Source organism: Chenopodium album, chromosome 1 (assembly GCF_948465745.1).
Source record: "Chenopodium album chromosome 1, dcCheAlbu1.1, whole genome shotgun sequence".
Taxonomy (NCBI): Eukaryota; Viridiplantae; Streptophyta; class Magnoliopsida; order Caryophyllales; family Amaranthaceae; genus Chenopodium; species Chenopodium album.
The window spans coordinates 63,549,377-63,571,210 of NC_137834.1; the positions used below are offsets into that span (position 1 = coordinate 63,549,377).

Genomic DNA, 21,834 nt, shown 5'->3' on the forward strand with positions numbered 1-21,834 from the left:
TAGATATGACTAATTCACTTTTAGTCCTTCTACTAAAATATTTTATTCGATTATATCTCTCATATTCTCACCATCTTGTTCTATTTCCTTTCAGAACTACTAAACAACAACAACAACAACAACAACAACAACAATAATAATAACAATAATAATAATAATAATAATAATAATAAACAATGCAATTCAATTGATCGTGGTTACACGTATTAGACTTTTTTTTTCTAAAATTTGACCCAAAATTGATAAAAAAAAAAAAAATGATTTAGATTTGGTATCAAATTAATAATATTTATAAACCCCAACATTGTCTCAAAGACTTAAAACACAAGTTAAACAATATACTATAAGTGAAGATAAATTAACTTTAATTGATAGCATTTTCATGTAAAGAATCCAATATGGTAACGCATAACATATCACTTGAATCAAATCCAAACGATAGATTTAGTACAGCAAGATAGAAAAAAAAATAAAATTAAATAACATTCTGATTAGTTAACAAAGTATGAAACAATTACACTACTAATGAGAGCAAAGTAATATATACCTTCTCATGGTATGTTTTGAAATACTTCTTTGTATACTACAATTGTAGTATTGCATAAATTTCCGTCCTTATCGCATATTAAAACCTTCAAACCTTTTTTTTTTGTAAATAACCCTAGAGATTGCAACGTAAAGTTGTCCATGACCGAAAACCGGTCTCGGAAGATACAAACCAACATGTGAAAGAGATTGACCTTGGCTTTTGTTGATTGTCATAGAAAAACAAACTACCAATGGAAATTGTATTCGTTGAAGCTTTTACTGGCAAATTAGTAGTAACTGATGGACTCAAAACCATTCTAGGAATGAAAACTTTAGGTCCAGAGTTACTACTTGAAATAATTTTAGCTTCAAGAATATACTTTCCTAGCTGAGTAATCACCAATCGTGTACCATTACATAAGCTAGAGGATTGATCAATATTCCTTAGAAGCATGACAGGAACACCAACTTTCAATTTAATCCGATGATTTGATACACCAGAGCATCTGATTGTATTTAGGAACTCGGGTGGATATATGTTTTCTATATCCATGTTTGCATCTGCCTTACATATGCTATCAGATTTCAAGTATTCCTTTTCTTCACCTAGCAAAAAGGACATAATTAACCATTGCATTAAAGATAGTACTTAAAAAATAATAAATTATAGATCTTCTTTTGTTTATTTATACTTTATCTTTACCTGGCATTAAAGATAGAAAATATTCATTTATAGATTCTTTATCATCATGAGTTGGTGCGAGAATTGCTCTTTCTTGAAAGTATTTTGTATCCCATAAATGTTCGAGTATAGATGGATAAGTACTTTCTACAATAGCTTTAACGGGATCTTGTGCTTCCGTTATCAAATTTTCTTTTGGAATCTCCATTTTACTTTCACCAGCACTTGACTCTCCCACTTTACCATCTCCAATTTTCAATACCCACTCCGAAAATTCCCTTATTTCATTGTTGCTTGAATCTTAACGACCAACTTGAAGCCTCATATTTCTTGTCAATTTTAGGACTTCACAAAAACTCCACAAATAAGATGAGTTGATTGTGGCAAAAACAATGTCTTGTCTACTTTCCTTTGGGATAAACGGAAGAATTTATCGAAAATCTCCTCCAAATACGATTACTTTGCCCCCAAAAGGTTGATCCGAAGTATTTAAAACATCTCTTAAGCTTCTATCTAAAGCTTTGAAACAAAATTTATAAATCATAGGAGCCTCATCCCAAATAATAAGCTTTGTCTTCATTAAAAGCTCTGCCAGATCATTTCCTAGTTTTATATTGCTTGTCGAGTCTTCTGTTACATTTAAAGGCATTTTGAACCTAGACTGAGCCGTTCTTCCTCGAGGAAGGAGAAGTGATGCAATACCACTTGATGAGACAAGAAGCACAATTTCTCCTTTAGATCGTATAGCAGCACATAGAGTTTTCCAAATGAAAGTTTTTCCTGTGCCTCCATATCCATATATAAAGAAGACTCCTCCCTCACTTCTTGAAACTGCACTCATGATTTTATTGTACACCTTTTGTTGTTCATCAGTATGACTTGAAAAAAGTATATTATGCTTTTGTTGCAATGTAGATCTATCATAATGCAACTCATCTTGGATTAACTTATTTTGTCCTTCTAACATGAGCATATCATCTGGAAAAGGTATGAAAGGAAAATTTCGAAGTGTGCTGCCATTGCTTTGTAAAATTTTCTCTATTTCAGACAAAGTAAAAGTCTTCAGTTGGTCATCGCTTAACTGCAAATCTGTTAAACAAAAAATATGTAAATTTATACATTAACACATGCTCAAATTTATTCAAGATAATAAAAATAAAGGGACTTATTATGATATGTCCAATCATTTTAAAGGAAGTTAATATGCAACTTCATTCCTCTTCTTCCCTTGACCTCAACTTCAACATTAATATGTGTAGGAAATACTGATTTTTATCTTCAATTTTTTTTTTCTTTGCACATTCCATCCTGATTTGAATCTGGAGTACTGATCTTTAGGCCAATAGAAAAGGATCGAATTGAGTACTTTTTTCTTCTTCATTTAGAAATAAGCTAAGCGTCACTACTCTATCAGTATAAAAAGTTCATAAATCTGGCCAGGACTTAGGAAACCTTTAGTTTCAGCCAGCTGAAACTAGGTGTTAATGCTAACGTTCTTGATATTCAATTCTTTGAAAAGGGTGCCCCATGACCAAAAATATTACCTGAGTTATGCCTCTTAATCATAAGATATGATCTCTAAAATGAATAACTAAAGTTTGCAACAAATTCTGAAATAAATCCTTTAAAGTTTAAAGTATAGAACTTGTGTTGATAATTTTTTTTTTTTTTTTTTTTTTTTTTTTTTTACAGAAACCTGTGTTGTGTTTAGACAGTCTATAAATCCTTTAATTTGTATATCCACATAAAAGAAACAAAAGCAGCCCACTCTTTAATCTATGAATTATAGTGATATTATGATAACAATAATCTAAGGAAAATGAATGAAAATAAAAAAATCACAACCAAGAGGCAGATAATTGGTACCATTCAGAATGCAAATATATGTTTGCATGAAGACTACAAACTATAAATGAGCTCAGAGCAGAAGCTTTTGTGCTTAATCATTAAGTGTTATACTTTTCACCATTCATACTATAACAAAATAGTTTTTTTTTTTTTTTTTTTTTTTTTTTTTTTTTTGTGTGTGTGTGTAGGGAATTATTTCAAGCGTTAATCTCCTAGCTTGAACCCCACTGTAATCATACACTAAAGTACGGTGGCGTCCAAAGGGAAAGAAGATAGAGCAAAAGAGTCGCCAACAAGTTTTAGGAACTTGTAAACCGTTCACAGGGTGAAGGTTACACCCCTTAACGATCCATGAGATCGTCAACTCCATAAGGTCTTGAACCAAATAGGGTTCGGGGATGAAGGTACAAATCCAACCTAAAAGAGATTGAACCTGCCCTAATAATAGGCCTCTACTTTATTCTGATCGTATTCATGTGCGCTTTCTAACTAACATGCAATCAATAGGATTAACCCTAAACCTGTTTATCTATGTTGGTTGAATTTAATGCACAAACAAATCTATTATTGGCGATCACTTGAATTATAATCATATTAACCCTAACAAGATTATTAATATCTTATTAAGCGTGATTACAAGTACTAATTCCCTTTAAACATGCATAAAAGGTGTGATCAAGCAATCAAATCATCAAGCAACATAATAATAATCATCATAATAATAACAATTATTAATAATTAAAATAATGATGTTAAAGAATAATAATAGCAAGATCCTAGGCATGATACTAACAAGATTAATAACAAACCCTATCATGTCACTAAGCAATAAATATCAAAGCTTTAACCCTAACATGATACTAACAATCATAAATATTAGGAAGAAAATAAAAAGCATCATAACGATCATACTTGATATTAAAATTACCCTAGACATGATACTAGGAATCAAAATAACAATCTAAACATGATTTCTACATCATAACATCAATAAATACAATTAAAGCACTTACTTTGATGTCTCGTACCTCTTTCTAATAAAAAAATACACATGTTAGTAACTTCAAGGAAAATAATAAACAAAGAATTAAATTAAACAATAATTGAAAGAGAGATTTGGGACCAAACCCTCAGAAATTAAACCTTTCACGTCTAGGGCAAAGACAATTTCGAATATGACTAGGTGTTTCTAGATCTAATGAATGCGGAATTTTGTATTTGAGAAAAGCTAGTTTAGAAAAGAGAGAGAAAATCAAGAGAATCTTGATGAGAGTTGGTGAGAATAGATGATTGTTGATGATTGTTGATGAGAATTGGTTATTGTTGATGAAAACTAATGATTGTTGATGAAACTTGGTTATCGAAAATGGAGTTTTTAATACGTTATTTATAGAAAAATCAGCCAAAAAGATAAAATATCAAAACAGAGTTCTGGCGCACATAAAACGATGTTGGCGCCAACGCTGGCTATTGGAGCCAGACGCAAACATTAGCGCCAGGTGCCAATGCTAGCGCCAGACGCTACATCTGGCGTTTGGCGCTGATCTGGAAATTCACGCGTTTTCTTAAAATCAGATAAAAATTTCCGTACAGGAGGATAAAATCGTATTTCCCTCAAAAATGCTCTTTGATTCTAATTAAAACTCTAAAAAGTCAACAAAAGTCAATTTATCAATGCTAATTGAATTAGGAATGAAAAGAACCTTCTAGAAGAATCTAGAAGACTAAAACCATTCCTAATTTAATTAGGAATGATAAATCATATTAGGCCCTCCCCTAGATTATTGGGCCACATATAAGGCTTAAACCGACCCAGTTTAGTAAATTGGCCATAACTTCCTCAATATTCATCGGAATTGGGCTTATAATATATCGTCGAAAAGATCTTTTCAAGCCCCATCCAAATACATTATTATTGGACCCATATCATGGACCAACCAAACTGGATTGGATGTTTTCTTAAAATAAGTTTTCAAAAACAGAGAGAAAAGAAAAGAAATTAAAACTCTCCACAACACTAAACTTTTCACACTTTCACTTCATTCGATTATGATTCGACGCGAAAGGTACTCATCACTGGGTTTGGTTTTGGGGAGACACAAATGGGTGTCTACAGAAGCCCCCACTTTGAATGAGTTTGGAGAAACGCAAGTCTCGAAAACAAAAGTCAAAGTATCGATAGGGACGGAGAATGATTCAGAACGTTCTGCGATCCTAAATCACTCTTGTAACGCCGATACCTGCAAACTAGCGTTAGTTAAACAGATAAAAGAGTTAAGAAACGCGTATCTTGAACCGTCGAGCACACGTCTCTGAAAGTAACCGATTTGCTGCCGTTTTACTGTTTTGATGACCTCCTGCCAAGAGAATGCAATCCCGCTTGAAAACCGCTACGCTTGTAACTACTTTCGATATAGAAGATTGCTTCGCTTGAAATGCCCCTCTTCCGCTTTGATAACATTCCACGTCCAAGGGAACACTATCGAAGATTGCTTCGCTTGAAACAATCCTCTTCCGCATTGATAATTTCCACGTCCAAGGGACTACTATCGAAGATAACTTCGCTTGAAATCACCTTCAGTTGCTTTTTGACAACTTTCCACAATCTATGGAACGCCATCTTGCTGTTTTGATGTTCGCTCATCTCTAAACAAAGAGCTTCTTTTTTTAGGATATGTTCACGCGCCTCTGAACAAAAGAGCTTGATGATATGTCCACGCGTCTCTGAACAAAGATCTTGATAATAGGATGCCCACGCGTTTCCGAGCAAAAGAGCTTTTTGATGATATGTCCACGCGTCTCTGAACAAAGAGCTTTGATGATATGCCCACGCGTCTCTAGAGCAAAGAGCTTTGATGATATGTCCACGCATCTCTGAACAAAGAGCTTTGATGATATGTCCACGCGTCTCTGAACAAAGAGCTTTTGATTGATATGCCCACGCGTCTCTGGAGCAAAGAGCTTTGATGATATGTCCACGTGTCTCTGAACAAAGAGCTTTTGATTGATATGCCCACGCGTCTCTGGAGCAAAGAGCTTTGATGATATGTCCACGCGTCTCTGAACAAAGAGCTTTTGATTGATATGCCGACGTGTCTCTGGAGCAAAGAGCTTTGATGATATGTCCACGCGTCTCTGAACAATAGAGCTCGAATAATATGTCCACGCGTCTCTGAACAAAAGAGCTTGAAAGGATTGTCCACGCGTCTCTGAACAATAGAGCTTGAATAATATGTCCACGCGTCTCTGAACAATAGAGCTTGAAAGAAATGTCCACGTGTCTCTGAACAAAAGAGCTTGATGATATGTCCACGTGTCTCTGAACAAAGGAGCTTCGATGCTTGAATGTTTGTTGCGATAATATTCTGAAGAAAAATTTCTGAAGACCAACGCTTGCCGATCTCTAAAGCTCGCCTGAACTTTGCTTCCGTTATGCCAGTACGTCGGCGGTTTGCTGCTTGTGAACCATTATGTCCGTGATAAGCCAACGCTTAGACGCTTTAAGCTAAGTGAGACGATCTTTCATCAGGTCGATCATTTATTGCGATTGTAATCAAACCGACTACTTAATCATGTCAAATTGCTTATAGGGGCTAACTGGCGTACCAAGGAACCCGAAATTGTTGTATGAGGTCGAAATCACCTTTCTGAGAGGCTTCGAGCTCTATCGCTGCTGAAATATCTCTGGCGCCAAGAATTGACTCTGTCGCCAGACACTGGGATCTAGCGCCAGGCGCTAAAAACTGTTGCCAGACGCTAGATGTTTTCGCTTGGCGCTTGGTCTTCCCTATTCTGCTGCACCTGTATTTATTTTTGACTATAGAACTTTGCTAATTTCTTTAATTATCTTAGGGTTGACCTATTGCTTGACTCATTGACTTGACATGACTCAAGGTATAAACTTGACTCGCTGTGATTGACTGACTCGAGGTTGACTCGACTCGAAGTGAAACGACACGTGTGACTCATGAACCGTGTGTGCGTTGTATTATGATTGTGCGACTCGAAAATGCAAAAAAATCAAAAAATTTCCGTCATTTTTGTGGAGGGTACCGACTTTCTCCCGAAAAAGAAAGACGTAAAAAAGAAAGAAGCGAAGTTTTTTTAAGATGTATGTTGAATGAGTTTAGTCAATTGGCATTTGATACTATCTCTCAAGGTTCAAGGATTAACCTATCCTAGGCTATCTCAATTGTTGACTCAATGATGAAAGCATTTGGTTAACTTAGGCACGGAGGCTAAGAACTTCATACTCCGTGATGCAATGACAATTATGATTGATGAACGATGTTGATATGACAAGGCTTGCTTCAACGTTATGTTAAGATTTCATGACAAAGGGTTCCTAAGGGAAGTAAATTTGGTCATGTATCTGTGCAGTGTGTGAAAGTGACACTAAAGTTAGGCCGCAAGAGCTAAGTGTGTGGAAAGATGTTATTTGTTAAAAGAGTCAAATGGTGGTGACTCTTAGGGAAGGTAAGCTAATGATGTAGGGATCAAGCCCCCAAGTCTAGCTCTACATGAATAGGGATGAGCATTGGAGATCCCTTGATACGATCAATTGTGAATGTAAATATGAATGCATTTTTATTACGGCCGCACCTCGATGTAAGGTTGCCTACGTATCCGTTAGGAATCAGGCCGAACGTAGCTCTAGCCGAACCTCACACAAGTGTGTGTATACCTCAAAAAGGTCTTTTTAAGGGTTGTAACGTGGTTAGGCTAAAGGTTATAGAAGAAGAGGATAAAAAGCTCAAGACCCTAGATAAGCCCCCAAGGTGCGCAACCTTGCTTTTGGATCTTTATATTTTTATGCTTAAGTTTCTATTCTTTTTTTAGCTCTCTTTTTTTGCTTTATTTATTTCTGCTCTCTTTTTTTTTGCTTTTGCACTATATTTTTATAAGTGTGGGCAATCTCGATCATGCGGTCTATCACTCACTTGACATTCATGTTTCTCAGGCACGGTACCGAGCACTCGATAAGAGACGCAATCTGAGACGTGTTCATATCAGAGACATGTTTATGTCAATGACATTGGAACACTTTCCCTTAGTTACACTTTTATTATTTTTTGCTTTTGCTTATTTTTGCTATTTTAATTTTTTGAATCACTCAAGCTTTTTATGAAATTGAAAACTGCATAAGTTGCACACTATCCCATCCCAGGGTTAGGTAGATATAGGTTGAAAAATGAAAGGTCTATCGTTAGACAAGGCTCAAAGTGGTTTATGAAGAAAGGATTATAAATTAGAAGGGTGAAAGGCAATATGATGTGGCTACAAGGGGTGCCTCAAATCATTGGTATACCTCGTGCTTAATTCGACAATGATTTTTTTTATTATTATTATTATTTATTTTTTATTTTTTTTTTTGCAATCTAATGAGATGATCATATGCAAGAAAATAAATGCTCATTTTATTAAAAAGAAAAAAAGAAAGAATCTACAAAATTAATAAAAGGGGAAAGAAAGGTGCCTATGCTAGACTTATTGGGGAAAGGAAAAAATGAAAAAGAAATAGAAAAAGAGGTTATGAAATCTTGGTGAGAAGCTTGCCTTGTGCATTTGTTTCATCATTACCCTCATTTTTTTTTGTTTGTCAATCACATGACTCAAACTCGATTCAACATGCATGGATGGAAGAAGGTAGGAAGAAAGACTGGAATAGAATGTGAAGAAAAATGATGTAGATGGAGGGATACGGAAAATTAGGAATAGAATGTACCCCCAACTCAAATGACGGAAAGACCGACTCATGCATGGACTTAAGACATGGTCATGGTGATGTGTACTCAAAGTGTGTGCTAAGACTAGTGAGTGTAGGTGATACGTTAAGACTCGTGTCATGACCATGTGGCTAGACTCAATTAATGACTTAACAAGGTATGATTGACAGTAAAATTTAACCGAATTATTTAGCAAACTGGTTAATTAGACACACAATGATGACTCGATCAATAATTCGAACTGTCGGCAAAACGACAGGACTGGCGTCGCACTGTGTAGTGTAGCGCCAGACGACAGAGCTGTCGCCAGGAGCCACACTCCACAGAGTGGCGCTACAGCTCATCTTTTGGCGCCAATGCTGGAGCTTCAATTTGAGACTGTTTTCAGTGATATTAATCAACAGGGGCATGCCTAAAGTCGTACTAGGTCAATTCTGATTAAAATATTAGACTTTATTTACTCAAATTAATTGATTAATTAATTAATTAGGCAAAGTTCTTTTAGTCATTAATTTATTTAATCTCAACACAAGTCAAACAAACGGTTAAGAAAACATAGCATATGCGCGACAAATAATGCACAATTAGTCAAGCAAGCACAATATGATGCAATGAGTTTGCAACCTAACCATGGCTCTAGTTCTCTAAAGTTCGGGATATGGTTTAGTCAATAGAGGGTCCATGGTTAATTGTCCAATTGCACCGCGCGGAAGCCTAACCGTGAAGGGTTGGCGCGAGTGGTGAAAGGAATGGTGTCCTTCGAACAAGTGTACTATTCCGTTAGTGGGTTCAGAATTATTAGAAAGCTAATATATTCAGTGAGGTCAAGTGATCGGAATGCCGGGGTGGAGGCCGCTTCCGATCAGTAATATTAATGAATAATTAATATTACAGCTTAATCTTGACTGAACCCTTCGGGTCACACCCAAACATTCAACAAACCGAAACAACGAATTAATTCGGAAGGAATTAATGAGTCGACCGAGTAATATTTATTTAGACGTCGGAAATTCGAGCTTAGAGCGTCGGAAGTCGAGTCGAAAAATAGTGAAAGACGAGACGAGAAATAGTAATAAATCAACAAAAGCCAAAAATACCCCTAGCATCGGAATGCCCAAGCAAACCGAGTGCTAAGGGTGTATGGCCTAGCATGGTGGCTAGCATGCGCACCAAGCCGAGCCTAGGCTGGCTGGTGCGTGCTAGCGCACCCATGCTAGCATCGCAAGGCTAGGCGCTGCCTAGTGCGTGCTAGCATGCTAGGCGCAGCCTTGTGCGCGCAATGGCTAGCAAGCCATGCCGCAACAAGCTGCAGCAGCTAGCACAATAGGCGCGCCAGCTCGCCACAGCTAGCAGCAGCATGGCTAGGCCATTGCTTGCTGCCTAGCAGCGCTGGTCAAGGCACAAGGCCAGCAGCAGCCCACACAAGCATGCTGGGCCGCGCCTGGCAGCCCGCATGCGAGTGCTGGGCCTGCTAGGCTTGCTGGGCGTGGCTGCCACGGACAGCAGCACATGGCAGCCCACCTTGGCTGCCTTGGTGCTCAAGGGTGGGTGCCATGTGGCTTGTGGTCCTTGACTGTGTGTGGAGTGAGGTGGCCGGTTATGGGACAGGGAGTGGGGAGCAAGTTTGGTCCCTCCCTTCTCCAAGTGGTCCTCACCTAACCACTCACATGAGCTTGCCACTTGTTGATTTATTACTAGCTTGATTATTAATTTTATTTTAGCTTTAAAGTAAAATGGAAAAATCATACTATCCCACATTGATGGGAGAGTAAATGATACTCCCATCATTTCCTATAAATACCCAAGTATGGGCATTGGGAATGATGCTTGAGTAAGAGTTGGAAAAGGCATCACAATTAGTGAAAACCTTTGAACTCAATATAATTACTCGGGTTTTATTGGTCGGGTCTTGCTAACCCCAAGACATTGGACCTAGTCGGTTTTGTTGGTGCGGGTGGACTTCGTTGGAGGTCTCCGTGTGAGCGGGACTTGAAGCTTTCAAGTAAGAGCTCATTTTGGAGCGAAGCACGCGTCAAAGGTAATTAGCTTATCTTAATCTTGTGATTAATTTAATTATGTTTATGGTTTTATTTATTGCGAGTGCGGTCTTGTTTTTGGGTTTGTTTCCGCGGTGAGTCGGACTCACCAAACCCCAACAGCGGTATCGGAGCCTCGCTCGTTTATTTTTAAAATCATAATATTTTCAAGGTGTTTTTATGGCTTAATTTTTCTGGTTTTAAGTTGCTAATTAGATTAGTAACTCGTTTTTCCAATTTTTACCTCGTATTAGAGCTGTCTTCAGCTCCCGAACCCAGATTTCGACCCAAAAATAGTTAATTTTGGGTGGAAAAGGCGTTCTGGAAATGGTTTTACCCTTTCAGGACTCTGTTTTTAGCCAAAAAACGACCAGAAATGCATTTTTCGAGGGAAAAATTTTAAGTCTTTCTAACCTTGAAAATTGATTGCATATTTATGGTGGTTATGAATTTGGTTCTTTCCTTTATTTATATGCAATTTTAGACCACTTTAAGCATGATTACTTGGTAGTAATTGGTGCTTGAAAGTTTGGTTTTATTTTTTCACAAAATAGCAAATTAATTGCATTAAGTGTTAAATTGTTGTTCTTTGTTGCTTCCAAGTACTAAAGATTCAATCTTTATTTATGATAAGTGATTGAAACTTTGAGTTACTAAATTCCATGAATTTTGGTTAAAATTTGTTGATTTAATCATTTTTTTTAGTTGATTGGAATCATACAGTTTAAAACTTGTGATTGAAATTGGTTTATCTTCATATTGGAAGATATAATTTTTTCATGGACTCACAAGTATTAAAGTTGGAGTCTTTATTGAACTTATGTTCATTTTTCCAACTCCCTTTTATTTTGTCAAAATCTCAAGATTAATTTAAAGTGATTAAATTAATAGTGAGAATTGCCCTAATTTATTTTATTACACCTAGTTAAACCAATTTTATTAAAGAATGGTTCTTGGAAATAAATTTGGTTAATTGCATTTGGATGAATTATTTAAGTTGGACTTGTTATTTTTCATTTTACCTCAAAATTGATTCTAAAATTAATTTAGAATTGATTTATAATGTCACACACAAAAAATCGATAATTTTCGAAGCATTAGCACGCAACACGAGGCCTAAGAGCCCCGAGCTAGCTCTCGGCCAGCTGGCTGCTCACGCAACCCATATGTGGCTGCCGAGGCTGCTGGGCGCTTCGTTCTTAGGTGCGTAGTGTTGTGCGTCTGTGTGTGCGAGGAAGGGCATGGGCTGTTGCTCGCTGCCAGCAGCATAGCGCGCCAGCCAGCAGCAAGCAGCAGCAGCATAAGGCTGTGCGCGCTGTGCGTGCTGCTACGCTTGGTTGGGCCGGGCGTGGCGCATGGGAGCACAAGCAGCCCACATGCATGCTTGGTGTTGCGGGGGTGCGCATGGGCATACTACGTGCTTGTTGTACGGTATGTACAATCCCATAATTGGCACAATAACCCCGGGTTATTAAGGCGATGCTATTTTAAAGTTAATTTTAGCGTTGCTTAATATGTGAGTAAGGGTAATTTTTGGACTCCGGTCTTAGTGCTAGGCACTTAGACATTTTGGAATACGTATTTTGCTTAAATTGTCGTTTTAATTATTTTAATTATTTTGTTTATTTAATTAAAATTTTTGGAGGCTAGGCCTCGGGTTTTGAGCGACATTTGCAAAATTAATTTTGGCAAATATTTGGGTTCACCAACTTAATTAATTGGATTAGTTAAGTTGGATGCGGAATTTAGTGGGAGCGTCTCTTAGTTATTTCCATAGCCGGTTAAAACAACTTTGACTAGTTTAATTAGGCGTGTTAATTGGATTAACCACCTAGATTAGTTACTAGTTCTCGCGCGTTTTATGCATTGTTACTTGTTTATCGTTGTAAAATGCATGGGCCATTCACAGATAGTGAATGGATGAATGGAATGTAAATTCTCTCACATGTTTTATGAAATGGCAACTAGTGGAGCCCGATTAGGATAGAAAATACGGACTGTGATCCGTGATGTATTTTTGTAAATCTAAATACGGTCTGCGAACCGTTGAGTATTTTTGTACCTTAATATTTAGATTAGTCCTAATCGTAGATACTAGCAATTGTAATATTTTGGTCAAGTCTTGAAGACGGGGTTCTTAGAAGACAAAGCCATGAAGTTGCAAATGAAGACCTTTTGAAGACTTGAAGATCTCAAGGGGTCATGCTAGTTGCCAAATGCATCTCTATTTATGTTTTCGATATATATTTATGTTTATATATATATGAATTATATGTTAGATGCATGTTTAGGATTTCGAATGTTGAGATGATTAATTAAGTTCACTTAAATCAACCAACATAGAAATCCTAGGTCCCTAAAATATTGAGTAAAACTTGCCATTCCAAAACACACTTACCAACCGAACGAGGGTAGTGGTGGGCTACGCCAAAGCGAGGCATCACTACTTCTCCAAGGAACGTAAGGCATACCGGGTATGCAAGGTGGTTTTGGTTATACTCAACGATATGAGTGATGGAGTCCTAACATGTCGTGGCAAAGTGAATAAATTGTTTAGAGAGCATTGGATGCGACGATTTATTCAACCAAGAGTGGCTTGGAGCCATTAGCAAAGCGTTGCTTACCTTAGGAGATTGAGTGTTAAGACAAGCCAAAGCATGCTTAACCACTCTTTGTTTCTTTGGATCTTGGAATCGACTTATTCTCACCTAAAATGGGGACAATCTTTAATGTGTGAATAAGACGTTTTAAATAAGTTTGATTAAAATGCATGAATTCAATCTTATTTAAGTATAATGAATGGTTTTTTATTTCAAATTCTTTCAATTGTAGAATCATGTCTTCAACTAATGTCAACGACCTTATGCTCCCGGGATTGCCCGAAAAGTTGCCAATTTCTCTGAACTTGGTAAACTTTAAGGAATGGGAAGAGGAACTCCGAAAGACCCTCCGAAATTGCTACCTAGAGCACATTCTGCACACTCAAATCCCGAGTTTCTACTCAAAGGGGATTATGAGTGATGAGGCACATGAGGTATGGAGTGTGGATTGTAAAAGAGTTTCCAGACTCATGGCAAACTCCATCCCGGTACAATGAAAGGGGAAGTTCTCCAACTATTTTCCGGACATGATGCTCAAAGCTCTAGAAGATGTAGTCAATTTGAGAGTCACCAAAAGTACCAAAGGCTACTATGATGGACTTGTGGAAGATGTGACTAGGTCACTCTCGAACATGAGGATCAAGCCACCGCAAGATGGGTGTCTCACAAAAGAAAGACAAGAAGTATGGGCTAAGGTCTATAATGCAAGACTTAGACCCGGGATGCCACTTCAAGCTCATGTGCTCAACATGACAAGGCTATTCACCCATTTGGAGCTAATTGGCAAACCAGTGGACGATGAGCAAGCGGCTCTCATGCTACTAAGCTCACTCCATTCGGGGTATGTTGCATTAAAGATGCGACTTACGTCCAAGCGGAACAAACTGTCCTTGATGGAAGTTGTTCAAGAGCTCCAGAAAACCTATTCTTGCAAGAAGGGTAAGGTTGCTCTGAGACCAAAGAAGAAGGAGTTCAAGAACAAAGCTAAGATGCGCTGTTTCTATTGTAGTAGACCCGGACACTACAAAAGAGAATGTAGCATGTATCTAGAAGATGAGGCGAAAAGAAAAGTAACCTCAATCTCAGGTATCATCTTTACACTTGAACATAAGACATTTATAAGGTATTAGATACCGGAAAATTGGCTCACTATATGCTCCTGTTTCAGGAACAAAGTAAGCGGTGCTTTTCAAGTGGATATGAGTACACAAGTGGAAGAAGAAGATAATCTTTCAAAGAAAGCTTGTAATCTCATATTTTGTCTAGATTTAAAACTTGTTTAGTTTTATCTACCATATTTTGATCTTGTGGCGTTGGACATTATTTTGAACTTGATCACAAGACATATCATCTTGTTTATATTTATGGAATGACACGTTTGTGTCTTTGGACAAATTGTTTATAATGATACCAAAAGAGCTAAGACCATAGAGTCAAATCAGACTTACTTGTGGCATTGTCGTCTTGGCCACATCAACATCAAACGCATCAAGAAACTTCTACAAGAAGGTGTTCTTGACTCTTTCGATTTAGAATCGTTTGAGAATTGCGAGGGATGTCTATTAGGCAAGATGATTAAACAGCCATTCTCCAAGTTGGGAGAAAGGGAAAGTGACTTATTGGGTCTTATACATACCGATGTATGTGGACCAATGAGCTCAACCACAAGAAATGGACATCGATATTTCATTACTTTCACAGACGACTATAGTAGATATGGCTATGTCTACCTCATGTCGCATAAATCTGAATTATTTGAAAAGTTCAAAGAATTTCAGAGTGAAGTTGAAAATCAGCTTGGCAAGAAAATCAAAGCCCTTCGATCGGATCGAGGTGGTGAATACTTGAGCCAAGAATTCGATGACCATCTGAAAGAAAAGGGTATACTTTCAGAATTGACACCTCCAGGAACTCCACAATGGAACAGAGTATCCGAAAGGAGAAATCGAACCTTGTTAGACATGGTACGATCAACAATGGGTCTTAGTGATCTTCCTATCTCTTTCTGGGGACACGCACTTCTAACTGCGGCACTAACACTGAACCGTGCTCCATCAAAAGCTGTAGAAAAGACTCCATATGAATTATGGACGAAGAAACCTCCTAGGTTATCTTTTCTAAAGATATGGGGATGCGAAGCATATGTCAAGAAATTAATTTCTGACAAACTTCATCCCAAATCTGACAAGGTTTACTTTGTGGACTACCCAAAAGAAACCAAAGGGTATTACTTCTACAACAAATCGGAGAACAAAGTGTTTGTTGCTCGCGATGGTGTCTTTTTGGAGAAGGAGCACCTTTCCAAAATGACAAGTGGGAGGAAAATCGAACTCGACGAAGTTCGTGAGGATGAGCAACAAAATCATAATGACAGTCAAAGTGCTCAAACAGCATCTGTTGACGCAGGTCAAAATGATCAAAATGTTCAAAGTCGAACCGACAATGCAAATGCTCAATCCATTACCCTACGTAGGTCTCAGAGGCCGAGATCTCAACCTGATAGATATCTTGGTTTAGTATTAACCGAGAATCAGGACATCCTGATTATGGATGGAGATGAACCGGCAACCTACAAGCAAGCGATGGCAAGCACCAACTCTGCTAAATGGCAAGAGGCCATGAGATCTGAAATGGATTCCATGTTTGAAAATCAAGTCTGGGACTTGGTTGACTTACCTGAAGGTTATACACCTATCGGATGTAAGTGGATTTTCAAGTTGAAAACCAACAAAGATGGAAATGTATTCATTTACAAAGCTAGATTGGTGGCAAAAGGTTACAGACAAGTTCATGGTATTGATTACGATGAAACCTTTTCACCAGTCGCAATGCTTAAATCCGTTCAGATCCTCCTAGCGATTGCTGCATATTACAATTATGAAATATGGCAGATGGACGTCAAAACCGCCTTCCTTAATGGTTATTTGGAAGAAACTGTGTATATGACACAGCCTGAAGGTTTTGTCGACCAAAAAAATGCTAGGAAAGTTTGTAAGCTTAAGAAGTCCATTTATGGATTAAAGCAAGCAAGCAGAAGTTGGAATCTGCGATGCGATGAAGCCATCAGTAAGTTTGGTTTTATCAAGAATCCAGATGAATCTTGTGTTTACAAGAAGGTCAGTGGGAGTGACATCGCCTTCCTAGTCTTATATGTCGATGACATATTGCTCATTGGAAACAGCATTCCGTTGTTAGAGTCTGTAAAGGCCTGGCTTGAAAAGTGCTTCTCAATGAAAGACTTGGGAGAGGCTCAGTACATACTAGGCATCAAGATCTATAGGGATAGATCGAAAAGGATGATTGGATTGAGTCAGAGTACTTATATTGATAAGGTACTTGCTCGATTTGGCATGGAGGAGGCCAAGAGAGGTCACCTGCCAATGTCACATGGCATAACCCTAAGCAAGAAGCAGTGTCCACAGACACCTGATGAGCGGGTAAGAATGAATCAGATTCCATATGCTTCGCTTATTGGATGGATCATGTATGCCATGATATGTACTAGGCCAGATGTATCGTATGCCTTGAGTGCTACGAGCCGTTACCAATCAGACCCAGGAGAGGCGCATTGGACTGCGGCCAAAAATATCCTAAAGTACCTGAAAAGGAACAAGGATAAATTCCTGGTGTATGGTGGTGCAGAGGATTTAGTTGTGGAAGGTTATACCGACGCAAGCTTCCAAACAGACAGAGACGATTTCAAATCGCAATCTGGATATGTGTTCTGTCTAAATGGAGGGTCGTTTAGTTGGAAGAGCGCAAAGCAGAGTACAACTGCAGATTCTACAACTGAAGCCGAATACTTAGCAGCTGCTGAAGCAGCTAAGGAGGCTGTTTGGATTCGTAAGTTCGTTGGTGAACTTGATGTTGTACCCTCTATAAAGGATCCAATAGCCCTCTATTGTGACAACAATGGAGCTATTGCTCAGGCTAGAGAGCCTAGGGAACATCAGAAGGTCAAACATGTCAAGCGGCGTTTTCACATGATTCGAGAATGAAAATCAGAGGGTGAAATCAAAATTTGCAAAGTTGGAACGGATGACAATGTAGCCGATCCACTTACTAAACTTTTGCCTCAAGTGAAGCACAACAAGCACGTTGAGGCAATGGGAATCAAGCATGAAGGAGACTGACTTTGATTTCCTTGTTTAGTGTTTTAGTTAATTTTAAGAAAAGTTAATGTAAGACGCTAAGGAAAACCATTCAAGTTTTGGAGTAATATAAAATTTCATGCAATATTTTATTACTTCGTTATGCTATTTAATTGTGGTTTAGGATTAAATAATGAGTCCATTCGATTATGAGAATATTCAAAATAGGGTATCAAGACCGGTCTTGGTAAGGAAACACCTATTAAGTGAACATTGAATATTATAATCGAAAATTATCCCTAATCAAGGTCATTTAAACGATGGATGATTAATGACCGATTGAGATTAGTGTGTAGTTTGATTTATAGCACCGTTTCATGTGCTACAAGGACATGATTGTCATAAATCACTTGCACATGTATTGGTTTAGAACCATACTAGATCGACCTATGAGAATACTTTAAGAAATTAAAAAAAAAATTGTCATAAGTATACTTCTCATTATGGCTATCGGAACCTATTTCCTCGACCATGAGTATTGTGAGTTCTCTTGTTTGAGTACTAGTTCGCTTTGATGTTGTCAAACGTCTGTCGTAATAGGGTATTATAACGGCAACACTCGGGCGACTAGGTCCTCTCAATAAGAGGAGCTACATTACAAGACTGGGAATGTCCCCCTACTGAAATAGGGAAGATGTCTTTGTTGTATACAAGGCCTCTCGTAGAGCGAGACTGTAAAATGCATGGCCGTGCTCGGATGGATTTTAGAAATCATCTGTTTATTGACAGTCGGACTCGGAATCGAGAAACACTTCTGGACATAATAAGGATGACAAAACAAATCTTACCTTATAGTTCATGAAGAGACATTAAGCGACATAGGAAAAAGGTTGTACACAAAATGCGCACTTGTCCGGAAGGACAAGTTGGAGATTGAAAGGAATGGTGTCCTTCGAACAAGTGTACTATTCCGTTAGTGGGTTCAGAATTATTAGAAAGCTAATATATTCAGTGAGGTCAAGTGATCGGAATGCCGGGGTGGAGGCCGCTTCCGATCAGTAATATTAATGAATAATTAATATTACAGCTTAATCTTGACTGAACCCTTCGGGTCACACCCAAACATTCAACAAACCGAAACGACGAATTAATTCGGAAGTAATTAATGAGTCGACCGAGTAATATTTATTTAGACGTCGGAAATTCGAGCTTAGAGCGTCGAAATCGAGCATCGGAAGTCGAGTCGATAAATAGTGAAAGACGAGACGAGAAATAGTAATAAATCAACAAAAGACAAAAATACCCCTAGCATCGGAATGCCCAAGCAAACCGAGTGCTAAGGGCGTATGGCCTAGCATGGTGGCTAGCATGCGCACCAAGCCGAGCCTAGGCTGGCTGGTGCGTGCTAGCGCACCCATGCTAGCATCGCAAGGCTAGGCGCTGCCTAGTGCGTGCTAGCATGCTAGGCGCAGCCTTGTGCGCGCAATGGCTAGCAAGCCATGCCGTAACAAGCTGCAGCAGCTAGCACGCTAGGCGCGCCAGCTCGCCACAGCTAGCAGCAGCATGGCTAGGCCATTGCTTGCTGCCACAAGCATGATGGGCTTGCTGGCCAGCAGTGCCTGGCAGCCCGCATGCGAGTGCTAGGCCTGCTGGGCGTGGCTGCCACGGACAGCAGCACATGGCAGCCCACCTTGGCTGCCTTGGTGCTCAAGGGTGGGTGCCATGTGGCTTGTGGTCCTTGAGTGTGTGTGGAGTGAGGTGGCCGGTTATGGGAGAGGGAGTGGGGAGCAAGTTTGGTCCCCCCCCCCTTCTCCAAGTGGTCCTCACCTAACCACTCACATGAGCTTGCCACTTGTTGATTTATTACTAGCTTGATTATTAATTTTATTTTAGCTTTAAAATAAAATGGAAAAATCATACTATCCCACATTGATGGGAGAGTAAATGATACTCCCATCATTTCCTATAAATACCCAAGTATGGACATTGGGAATGATGCTTGAGTAAGAGTTGGAAAAGGCATCACAATTAGTAAAAACCTTTGAACTCAATATAATTACTCGGGTTTTATTGGTCGGGTCTTGCTAACCCCAAGACATTGGACCTAGTGGTTTTGTTGGTGCGGGTGGACTTCGTTGGAGGTCTCCGTGTGAGCGGGACTTGAAGCTTTCAAGTAAGAGCTCATTTTGGAGCGAAGCACGCGTCAAAGGTAATTAGCTTATCTTAATCATGTGATTAATTTAATTATGTTTATGGTTTTATTTATTGCGAGTGCGGTCTTGTTTTTGGGTTTGTTTCCGCGGTGAGTCGGACTCACCAAACCCCAACAAGTGGATGGGACACCGCGAGTTTTAGAAAAACTCGCTTCCATGGTTTGGTGAATTCAACATTCTCGGATGTACCCTTTGTTGCTCAGAGCGTTCAATCAGGTAGATGGAGCATGAATTCCTAGAGGGTTATGTCCATATGTAGAACACATATGGGTTTCAGAAAAGTGAGAAAAACTCAATCAGGAAGTAGGATCGAGCAAACAATACGAAAAACTTGTCAAAATTAGAACGCATATTTCTGGCTCGGTATTGGAAGAATTTGGCGCCAGCAAACAGAGCTTGGCGCTAGGTTTTAGCTGTAGCGCCTGGCGACAAGCTTGTCGCTGGCGCTACAGTTAAATGTCTGGCGCCAATGCTCTGGTTGCTGACGCTAATTCCTACATGCCTCAGCAGCTTTCTGTGCTCGATAAAATTTTCCAGTTTCGCGCAGTGTTATTTCGGTCCTAGTTGTGAAAGATATTTCTCAAATTTCCTACGTGTAAAATCCTATGTTTTAACTCATTACGGATGGTCTTTCCAATGAGATCTTTTTTATGCATATGACAATAATGTTAATCAAAATTACGCACATGAAATACTTAGAACGTTTCGAGTCTCATCCACTCGTTCTAAATCATTGCCGAAACAAATTCAGGAATTAAAATAGAAATCCTCCCCAGTGGAGTCGCCAAAAACTGTAGAGAATTATTTCAAGCGTTAATCCCCTAGCTTGAACCCCACTGTGATCATACACTAAAGTATGGTGGCGTCCAAAGGGAAAGAAGATAGAGCAAAAGAGTCGCCAACAAGTTTTAGGAACTTGTAAACCGTTCACAGGGTGAAGGTTACACCCCTTAACGATCCATGAGATCGTCAACTCCATAAGGTCTTGAACCAAATAGGGTTCGGGGATGAAGGTACAAATCCAACCTAAAAGAGATTGAACCTGCCCTAATAATAGGCCTCTACTTTATTCTGATCGTATTCATGTGCGCTTTCTGACTAACATGCAATCAATAGGATTAACCCTAAACCTGTTTATCTATGTTGGTTGAATTTAATGCACAAACAAATCTATTATTGGCGATCACTTGAATTATAATCATATTAACCCTAACAAGATTATTAATATCTTATTAAGCGTGATTACAAGTACTAATTCCCTTTAAACATGCATAAAAGGTGTGATCAAGCAATCAAATCATCAAGCAACATAATAATAATCATCATAATAATAACAATTATTAATAATTAAAATAATGATGTTAAAGCATAATAATAGCAAGATCCTAGGCATGATACTAACAAGATTAATAACAAACCCTATCATGTCACTAAGCAATAAATATCAAAGCTTTAACCCTAACATGATACTAACAATCATAAATATTAGGAAGAAAATAAAAGGCATCATAACGATCATACTTGATATTAAAATTACCCTAGACATGATACTAGGAATCAAAATAACAATCTAAACATGATTTCTACATCATAACATCAATAAAAACAATGAAAGCACTTACTTTGATGCCTCGTACCTCTTTCTAATAACAAAATACACATGTTAGTAACTTCAAGGAAAATAATAAACAAAGAATTAAATTAAACAATAATTAAAAGAGAGATTTGGGACCAAACCCTCAGAAATTAAACCTTTCACGTCTAGGGCGAAGACAACTTCGAATATGGCTAGGTGTTTCTAGATCTAATGAATGCAGAATTTTATATTTGAGAAAAGCTAGTTTAGAAAAAGAGAGAGAGAATCAAGAGAATCTTGATGACAGTTGGTGAGAATAGATGATTGTTGATGAGAATAAGTTATTGTTGATGAAAACTAATGATTGTTGATGAAAACTGGTTATCGAAAACGGAGTTTTTAATACGTTATTTATAGAAAAATCAACCAATAAGATAAAATATCAAAACAGAGTTCTGGCGCACATAAAACGATGTTGGCGCCAACGCTCGCTATTGGCGCCAGACGCCAACATTAGCGCCAGGCGCTACAGCT

At 38.3% G+C, this 21,834-nt stretch overlaps 1 pseudogene; it reads right to left on the reverse strand.

Annotated features, from left to right (window-relative positions):
* Positions 1–323: 323 nt before the first annotated feature.
* The window catches only part of LOC145634153 (uncharacterized), a 30,040-nt pseudogene continuing 8,529 nt past the window's right edge, over positions 324–21,834 (reverse strand).